This window comes from Pteropus alecto, unplaced genomic scaffold, assembly GCF_000325575.1.
Source record: "Pteropus alecto unplaced genomic scaffold, ASM32557v1 scaffold177, whole genome shotgun sequence".
In the NCBI taxonomy this organism is placed as follows: Eukaryota; Metazoa; Chordata; class Mammalia; order Chiroptera; family Pteropodidae; genus Pteropus; species Pteropus alecto.
Genome location: NW_006442207.1, coordinates 3,140,784 through 3,151,538, shown reverse-complemented (window position 1 = coordinate 3,151,538; position 10,755 = coordinate 3,140,784). Strand labels below are relative to the sequence as shown.

General features: G+C 34.0%; 1 protein-coding gene and 1 pseudogene across 1 annotated transcript in view; both read left to right on the top strand.

Annotated features, from left to right (window-relative positions):
• Positions 1-10,755, top strand: part of ATRNL1 (attractin like 1) — a 548,298-nt gene that overhangs the window by 335,706 nt on the left and 201,837 nt on the right. The window lies entirely within an intron of this gene.
• LOC112470145 lies at positions 5,375-5,492 on the top strand (annotated as a pseudogene).

The following is a 10,755-nucleotide window of genomic DNA, read 5'->3' as shown; positions in this document are numbered from 1 at the left end:
CCCTGTGTTCTTGTCTTCTGCTAGTGAAGTATAAAGGTATTCTATTTCTTTGCACATGGGAGTTGTCAGTTAACATGATGCTGTCCTCCCCCATGGATCTGCCTTTATTATTCAACTTCAAAGTGAAGCACTTAGTGACAAATGAGCACAACCTGCCTTGGCTATTGTTTACATTTGCCTCGATTCCAGTTGAATGTTTGTGGCAGCTTGGAAATGTGTATAAAAAAATTAAAAATATATTAATTTTTACCCAGAAATTCTACTTCTTAACGTGAAAATTGGTAAAGGTTCAAATTATAAACATGATGTAGCAAAACTGTGGTACATCTGTAATAAAGGAGTCAAAGAAATTATGGCGTATCCAAACAGCTGAAGACATTGAGGTGATACAGATTTCTATTTACTGATGTGGAAAGATACTGCAGAGGAAAATAGGCAGGTCACACAACACAGGTATAGTATGACTTAACATGTATAAAATTGTGTGAACTTATAGGTGAACTCTGTGTATATATATTTAAAAAAAAAAATCTGGTTACTGAATTTGATTAATGGTTATCAATAGGTGATAGAATTTTAGGTGAATTAATATTACTTTGTATTTTATATTTTTCTGTTTTCCATAACACCTATAATTTTTCTACAATTAGAAAAATAAGTTTTCATTAAAACACATATATACATAAAAAAAAACAGTTAACTAAACTAAAAACGTTGAGTCTTCTTGTTGGTGTCATGACTAGGCTGATACTCAATAATGTTTGTAGAGTATTGTTTATACAGTATGAGAGATGTATCTCTGAAGGAATATAACGGTGAATAATGTAAAGAACTGGTTGTATTCTGCTGTGTTTAACAGACTATGACAGTTATTGGTACTTCATAACACAAGCATAACGTATATTTTTTAATGAAAAAATTTAGTGTGTTAAATATAGAATTCCATTGTAATCAATCTTTATGAATATAAATATTATGGGATATATTATATTATATGCTATTTTGAAACTTCCTTTGAGTTAGAGGTCTTTAATACCATCTTAATGGTACCAAAGCAGAGCATTTTTTTATAACTAAGAAGACAGAGCCTTTCTTTGACCGTGTCATTGCTGCTATCCTGTACTTGGCTGTCCCTTTTATTGTAAATTAAAATAGATGAAAGCTGTCGAGCCAAGTCAGTGATGGAGGCTAATTTAATGTGATATAATTAATGAACTCTAAATTGTCCCACTTTTCCTTTTGAAACACACCGAGTAAAGCTTAAAATTCCAGACCGAGTATTTTGATTTATGCTCATTGTCACATTGATATTGAACAACTCATTGTAGTGATTGAGAAACGGGACTTAACTCTTTATGGATATTTACATAGTTTCTGTATATTTGGCTGCAAAACAGTCAGAGAAATGGACCTTGCTTAAATATACTACCAGAGTAACCATTACAAAAGAAAGGAAGAAAAGGCTGGAAGAAGGGAGGGAGGAAAGAAGGAAGGAAGAAAGGAAGGAAAGAAAAAAATAAGGGGACAGGGAAGGAGGAAGGAAGAAAAAATGTCACCTGAGTGGGGAGAGGGGGGTGTAGAGGTTACCAAGTTAATATTAATGCAATTAGTTAAATGCTATGAAAACAAGTACTCTAAAAGGAAAAAAAATCAAGTGAAAAATTTTCAAATAAAATACTGGACTTGTGTCACCATGAATTTTAAGAATTTTAAGAATTTTAAGAATATGATGAGTCTGAATGCCCTTGAAGTAGAATACATGCCCAGAATTTACAAAGAAGAGATCATATACACATCTCAGCATGATGCCCCTTCCTAGCATATGGCATGCTGATAGAGTTCAGTAGAATTCGAAAGATGCTACAGTTGTTACTAGTATCCAGAAGCAAAGTAAGATGGCAGAAAAACAGCTATCCTGAAATTAGCATTGCTAGCAGTATTCTGTTCAATGCTTTTCTATTACGTTGTCAAAAAGACCATCGACAGTGCACATCGCAGAACTGTGCTTTCCGCTCCCACAGTATGTGTAGAACAGCTAACACAGAGGAGCAGGAAAAGGACTTTTTCAAATAATATTTCATACCTTTTACTCTTTTACACAAGTGCTAGGAGCTATACTAAGGTTGCTCATCATTAAATTTGGCAATTCATAGACATCAAGTTGACACAGTGAAGCTCCCCTTTAATCAGTAGCATTCACATGTTACAAATAGACTGAGGAACACTCAGAAAGTGATGTTGTAAAAATAAAACTGACTGATAACAACAACAACAAATATTTCACAGCTGCCCAAATGTGAGTAGAACTGTGAATCCAAACCACAGCCTCATTTGTACAGTATCTACTTTCTTTTTGGTGGTTGTTTGCTTGTCTGTATTTTTTTAAATGAAAAATTATAATAACACTAAATCATGTGGGCAACAAGAAAAATCTTCAGAGTAAAGACCGTCTAATGCTACTCATAGAATGAGAAGTACATCTTGTAAGTAGTAGTCAGCTACAATCTACTGCATTTTTAGTTTCCTGTTTGCAAAAAAAAATTATTATCAGGACAAGAGAGCCAAAACTTTCCTATTGAACTTCTAAGCTATCAGGAGTACAAAAACAGCTTAGGGCCAAGAATATTAAAGAGCCAATAAGATTAAAATGATTTTGGAATAAAGTAAATCCATAAGATGCAGAAACCTGTTGCCAAACTAAGTTCTAAAACATTGGTGCATTAATTCAATAAAGCAGATACATTTTTTAAAAGTACTGATAATACCAGTTAAGGACAAGATCGAGAGGAATAAGAAGCACAATGAGTCAAACAGGCTGTTGAAAGTCAGAGACAAGATTCAGGAACAGGGTATGTCTGTTACATTTGAACGCTTAACTGTTTAAAAACTCTTTCTTCGTTTAGGATCTCTACTTTTGTGCAGTTTTTGTTCTTTAACCACCTCTCTGATTATTCCTTCTCATTATTTTTTAACTGCCCAACTGCCCAATGGCTATTATATTTATAGAAGAAAACCATATGATTTTATCTCAGTAGATAACAGAAATTCTATATCATTCGTGATTTAAAAAACAATCAGCAAACTAGGACTACAAAATTTCCTTCAATAGATAAAAAGTATCTACAGAAGTCCAACATACAGCAAACGTGAAACTTAGTGGAGAAATGTATGAAGCACACCTTTTAAAATCATAAACAGGGAGAGGATGCGCTCTATCCCCACTTCTATTTAAAATCATCCTGGTGCCACTAGCCAATTTGCAAAACATTATAGGACATTATCTTAGAGTATTTTGCCAGAGAAAACTTCCTTGAAATTCAATACCAAATAACATCAAGGAAATGATGGAAACATTTAATTAGATTAAAACTAAAAATTTCTGCTACTCGAAAAACACCAAAAGGAGCATGAAAAGATTAGTCATATGGTGGGAGAAGATATTTGTAAACATGTTATCAACAAAGGATCAAAAATATTTAAATAACTGCTGTGAATCAATAAGAAAAAGACAACGCAATAGAAAATTAGGTAAAAAGACATGAACAGGCAAATATCAGAAAAGCAAAAATACAAATAGTCAATAACTGTAAAGTCCATATACAATGAAAAGATGGTCATTATCATAACTAATTAGGAAAGTGCATACTTAAACTACATCATTTTATACATACCATATTAGGAAAAAATTTTAAATCTGACAATACCAACTGTTGGTGTCCATATAGAGCAATGGGACTGTAACTTGGTACTTTGGAAATAAACTGGCACTATTGAGCAAAATGAAGGATACACATTATGTACTCCCGGGTGACTGTCCTAAAAGGAACTTGTACATGTGCTTCAGGAGATAGGTACAAAATTTTTCTTGACACTATTAATTGTGATAGGAAAAATGTGGAACTAAAACATATCTATTTATAAATAAATTATGCCATAGTCACACAGTGGAACAAGATGAAAATAAAAAGGAATTGACTATGCAGATAGATATCAGCATGAATAAATCTTAAAAACATAATAGTGTGCAGGAAGAGCAAAGCGCAGGATATATACAGCATGTAAAGAATGAAAACAGCCATATCTGAGCTGTATACTGTTTAGCAATACACACATACATGGAAAACTATTTAAAATAGAACAATTAACACAACATTGTGGATACAGGTATCATAGGATGGAGAGGGGGACAGTCTGGGAAGGGAATGTAGGAGTGTCAAAAATACTGATGATTCTCATTCTTAAACAATTCTAAGTACGTGGGTGATCCTGATATGCCTGTGTTGATTTCCTAGGGCCTCTGCAACAGAGTACCACAGTGCTGGCTTGAAAACAGAAAATTAGTTTCTCTTGTAGAGGCTGCAAGTCCAAGATCAAGATGTTGGTAGGGTTGGTTCCTTCTAAGGCTGTGAGAGAGAATCTGTTCCGGGCCACCCTCCTTGCTTCTGTTCTTTTGGTAATCATTGGTGTTCCTGTGCTTGCAGATGCATCACCTGACCTCTGCCTTCATCTTCCCTATTTCTCTGACTCTTCACATTACGTTCTTTTTATAAGGACACCAGTCATATTGGGTTAGGGGGCGTACCCTACTCCAATGTGACACCTTTTTAAACTAATTACATCTGCAATTGCCATATTTCCAAATTAGGCCATCTTCTGAGGTCCTGGAAGTTAGGACTTCAACTTCTTTTGGGGTGAGGGTACAGTTCTACCCATAATAGCAAGTATTCTTCAAATTGTATGGGTTATATTTACTATTTTCAACATGCATTTCATAATTTAATTTTTAAGAAAAAATATTAGCCAAGATAAAATTTTTATGCAAACATAACATGAACAACGAGGATTTTGTATCTTGAACTAAAATTTTTAAATTAAAAACCAAAAGCTGGCATACCTAGATTCTCCATCTCCTACAGAATTCTCTTTGTGGTACAGGCAATAAGGCCTTGTCTAGCATCATTTCCACTGTATTCCCTTATGTTCTAAGGGAAGCAAAATATTGACTATTCCGTGGTATTTTATAACTCCATGCCTTTACATTTCCTTTTCTAGTCCTTCAGCTTATTGTATTGTCATCTTTCTTCTTCTTTTTCTCCTCCTTAAGCCCCCTTTCTTTGTCTGTCTTCTCCTAAACTCCTTCTGTAACATTCATCTGGAAGCCTCCCTAGCCCACCACTCGCTCACTCCCAGTATGAATTAAATGACCTTTCTCTTCTGTTCCCATAGTGGGTATGGTGTTCTCTTTCATGGTGTATTTGAATTATGGGTTCTGAAGGCATAGAGTCACGTCTTTCTGTTCTCAGTACCCAGCATAGTCCCCAGAATCAGGTCTGAACTCAGTAAATGTTTATTGAACTCAAACAATGATCTTAGTGTCTATGGCCATGCCACCCTGAACAAGCCCAATCCCGTCTGATCTCGGAAGCTAACAGGGTCAGCCCTGGTTAGTACTTGGATGGGAGACCACCTAGGAAGACCAGGTGCTGTAGACATAAAAAATAAGGGATTGTAAGCTGACAAGGTCCTCGCAATCTGCAAGGTCAACCAAAGGTTGCCTCGCCTAAAAAAAATTAAAATAAAATAAAATAAAACAATGATCTTGCATGTCTGTAATTTATACTTCCCTTGTAGCTGACTGTGACCTTCACCATCAGACTGCTTGTTTCTCTCTGAATCCTGCAAACTAAAAAACTAAGTCTATGCACTTCTGTTTTTCCATCAGAGGTATACATTACAGTGCTTCAAATAGTAATAGGTATTTTTAGCATCACATGTGGAAGTTTTCTTCTTCACTTTCCAGAAAACAGGATTGGTTAAAATCATAGAGGTATTGATAAAAATAGTAAAGGGAAGGAATATGCTGCATATTATTTCTCAGACCAGTGATATCTTTTCATTTTTGTGAGTTTATTGGATTTTATCTCAAGCTTCGTTTTACTTTAAATCTGTATTCCACCATAGGCTAGCTCCTTGTTTTGGTTAATAGTTGAAATTTTAAAATATATCACATTACGTTGGTTAGTGAAATATGCATGTGCTTTAAGATTTCTGCCATGGTTTGAGGAATAGCCCCCAAACCCTTGTAGAGTACAGTACATTGACTATTCTACTCCTCTAGATTACTTAGATCATAGGGATTGGACAGAAAAGAGTTTGTATGTGCATTCTGTTCTGTTTCTTTCTGAACTATTTTGATGACTTTTTCAGGCGTGAAAATTGTGAGTAATAACACATCATTTATTGACATACATGATCATATTTAGGATCAGTCAGTTGAGAGCATTCACTTCTACACCTGTTCTTACAGCACTTACCTCTCTCCAGCCTCAGGTCCTCTTCCATTTGGCTATTATTGTACAGTTTCCTATGCCTGCTGCGACAAATTATCACAACTAGCCTAAAACAACACACAATTCTTCCCTTACAGTTCTGGAGGTCAGAAGTCCAAAATCAGTTTTCCAGGGCTGAAATCAAGGTGTCAGGGCTTACCCCTTCTGGGATTCTAGGAGAGAATTCATTTTCTTGCCTTATCCAACTTCTGAAGCCACACTCCTTGTGCACCTTGGCTCCTGGCTTCTTTCTCCATCTTCAAAGCCTGATTGTCACATCTTGCTTTCATAGGCACAAGGCCTTGCCTTCTACTGTAGTCAGATCTTCTTCTGCCTCCTTGTTGTAAAGATACTGTGACTTCATTTAGGGTTTATCTGGGTAATTCAAGATAATCTCCCCATCTCAAAATCCATAATTTCGTCACGTCTGCTGAATCCCTTTTGCCATATAAAATAACTTTGCAAGGTTCCAGGGATTAGGACCTGGATGTCTTTGGGGGCTATCATTCAACCCATCACAGATTTTATCTGACCAAATCCCACAACACACTTTTCTCTGCCATGGCTCTAATTTTACCCATGAATTTACTTAGTACCAATATTGTCTTCACATTTTTAGACCGAGTTCAAAATTGTGACATAAAACATATTAAGTGAAGACATCCGATTTGTATCACACTGACCACCAGATGGCAAACTTTGTCACTGTATTCTTAATCTTAATCTAAACTAATTTTGCAGTCTAAGTGGTTAAATATGCCAATATAAAGTTAGTTATAGTGCCAGGCGATTTTGGATCAATTGGACTTTTATCATACTAGATCATTTCTGATGAGAATAACTATACACAATCAGATTTTTTAAATTGTTCTCTGAGCTACTTTAATGGCCCCTGAAACAGATAACTACTTCATCTAGCTCTAACATCAATAATTAAGCATATTTCCATTTAACAAATGATTTTACAATTTCGTATTCACTTGTTTTTAGAGAAACTGCTTTCAGATTTTCTAAATTTTATTGAATTTATATAAATAATTACAATTAAGATAAAAATTGACTATTGACTTATTTATCTTGTTTAATTGACTCTTATTTAGCTTAATTGTGATTATATAGAGAATTTCTCCTATAATTTGTTTCATTAATACTTTTATCTCAGGCGCAAGTAGTAATTCTTGCCACTTTTATCCTGTAGAATAATGTAACATGTAATATAAATAATAGGCACAAATATGCCAGTTTTATAAATTACCAAAAGTTACTTCATAACTCTGTTGTTTTTGTTTTCTAAATCATGTATTCTTATGATGACAGTTCAAACAATTTAGAAGCATCAAAATAATAGCTAATATTCTTTCTGTTATAGAAACCTTTATAGAAAGATTGGGAAAACATAAATTTAAATGAATTAAAATTCATGTTCTAAAGATAAAACTTTCTTGTATTTCCTCAGGCATAGTGATATAGATATAGATGTAGATCTAGATAATATGGATATATAATTAAGATCATTCTTGATAATGATTTTTTTTCTTTTGCACTTAATACAAAATATCAGTTATATTGGCCCTCTCACATTCCATCCCCCTTCATGCCCCAACCCAAAGGAAACATCACTCCAGTTTTAAATATGGTTTATATGTGTATATGTGTCATTCTGATTTTTCATGTAAATTTATATCCTTGACATTCTCCAATGTCATTAAAAATTCTTTGAAAACGTAATTTTAGCGATCATATAATTTTTGCCTTTTTGATACTGCAGTTTGTTTAACCAAATTACCTCCAATTTTCATTATTATGAACTATACTTTGACTGTAATTTACAAACCTTGCTCGCATCTCTGATCGTTTCTTTAATATAGAATCATAAAGTAGAATTACAGAGCCAAAGGATATGTGTAGTCTCCATGTTCTGATGTCTGTTAGCAAGTAGTTTTCCAAAAAGGCCAAACCAATTGCATTCTCTTAATACGATCACTGAAGTTCTTCATTAATTTTTGTTAATTAGTTTAAATATTCCTTGATATTTTCTTGTTACCAGTTGATCTCTGGAATATCTTTTCTTTTAAGTTATTTAAATTACAGATACAATAAAATCGACATAAAATCATCATTATTCAACCTACTGTACTAATAGTGCCAAAGGGAAATAAACATTTGGGAAATAAATATAATTTCTAGAGATGGAGGGAATTATAGGATGGAATTATAGGATGAAAATACCCTTTACCTGTTAGCCTGGGGTTCTCTAGCTTCTTATTTTGAATAGATCAGAGTTGTCAATACTGCAGTAGAAAGACAATACAAATAAAAGTAGAACTCTTAACTAGAGTTGTTTTGTGCCTTTTACCAAGTTCCATATACGCTTTGTAATTTACTGTTCCCTGAGAAAATTGGAGCCTGACTTTACAAGGTTCTTGTGAAGACACAATCACTTTCAAAGCATGATATTTCTAAAGGAATTATTGTTTGAATAAAAAGGTATGTCAATAGATAATAACAAAAAGTACATTTGAAAATGCATAATTTCTTGTTCTCTTTTTAATACTATTCATTTGAAAGGGTTAAGAGATCTTTTTATAGTAAGAGGGCATTATTTCAATGACATTATGCTTGGTCTTTTTCTCCTTTTGTTTGCACTAAAGAAAATCTTGCCAGATCTGATACATTATTCTCTGAAGGTATGTTTGCATCATTTCCAATTAAATATTTTAAGTCAGCAGTATGTGGTAAATTATCATAAATGTTATTGTAAGTTCAAGCCGAAATGTTAGCAAGAGAACTGCTCAAGGGTAGCATTTAAACTCTTATTGGTTCTGTGTATTTGCTAATGTCTGTGGTGTATATTATTTAGACTGACGAGTTTACAGTAACTTCTAACTTGAATTAAAATATGGCATTTTGTTCATCTTTTTTTTTTTCTGAAGTCAGTACAACATTTAAATTAGGGTATCATTTGCTTAGTCACATTATTTTTTTGAAGCAGGTAGGTAATGATTTGGGAAAGTAAGTTAAAATTGTTTGCTTGGTGTTCTCAGAAAGGAAACATACATGTATTTTGTTGAAAACTATAGCATTCAATGGACTGAGTAATAATTTATGTTATATCCTTTCCTTTTATTATTGATAGAAGAGCTGGTTGCAAAGTAGCAGAGACCAGTTAAAATTTCAGGCCTATTTTAATAGTATTTATAAAAAATATTTTCACTTTCCAATAATCTAATAATTCTTTTGAATTTCGACCTACTTGGCCTTCTCATTGTTGATGGATAGAAGGTAGTTTCTTAATAAAACCTAAACGTCCAATACACTAGTAGAATTGTTTTGTCGTTTGTTGGCATGTCACACATTCGAATACAGTGCATGTCCAGCTACTTCGTATTGCAATGTTTGGTGAGCAAAGCTTATCACAAACTTATTCTTGAAGAATAAAAACTTATTTCCTGTGATTACTGTAACTAAAAAGGAATAAGAAAGGCAGATGAGATAGTTTGTGAGATTCCAAGCAAACGGAGGCAAGAGAGAAAAACAATGTATATAGTGTTTGACAAAGGAGAAGGAATAATATACAGGAATTGTAGTATGAAGAAGAAGGATAAGGGGTTCTTTTTATTCTCATGAAACAGAACTGTGAAATAAAAGAATTAGTCTGACTCAGTATGATTCATTTAAATCCTACACGTCCTTTAAGTGTCAGCTTCGTCTCACAGCCCTCTTGAGGCCCTTAGTACCAGTCTAGTGCATGGAACTATTATCTCTTTTGAGATCATAGCATTTGTTTATGCCACTCACTTGATAACTGATCACATATTTGCATTTCTGACTTATTTTGTCCTTAAAACCTTCTATTGTTAGTTAACATTTCATGCTTTAAATCTCAGTTCTAAGTAGAATGTAAATCTGGAAGACAAGCATTCTGTCCCATTTCTTGCTCATCTCCACAGCCTTAGCAAAGTGTCTTGCATCGTGGAGGACTCTGAATTTCCTAATGACTGATTGAGTATAATGAACAGAATTTTTCTCCAAAGGCAGTCACTCACTCTCTATTAGGAGACAAAGATAGAAAAAAATAACATTGAAAGCATGCAGGGACTTGGGTGAAATTTAGAAGCTTTGAAACGTGTAGCTAGCTCATCAGTAAGTTATTTATTTTGGTCATGGACGGCCCTGAGATGGAAGATTGGTGCTTGTGAGCCAAAACAGTATTAGTACAAGGGTGTAAGAAATGGAAATGGGATACGTGAATCAGATTATTTACATTATAGAGATGGTACTTCTACTGAGCACTTGATATAATTCCAAAACATATCCCCTGAGCTGAAAGTGTGTGCAGTCATAATTGCATGACCTGTGATAAACTCTCTTTGTCCCAAGACAGATTACAAAACTGGCACCGAGTCAAGGCAGAGTTTGTAGGGAA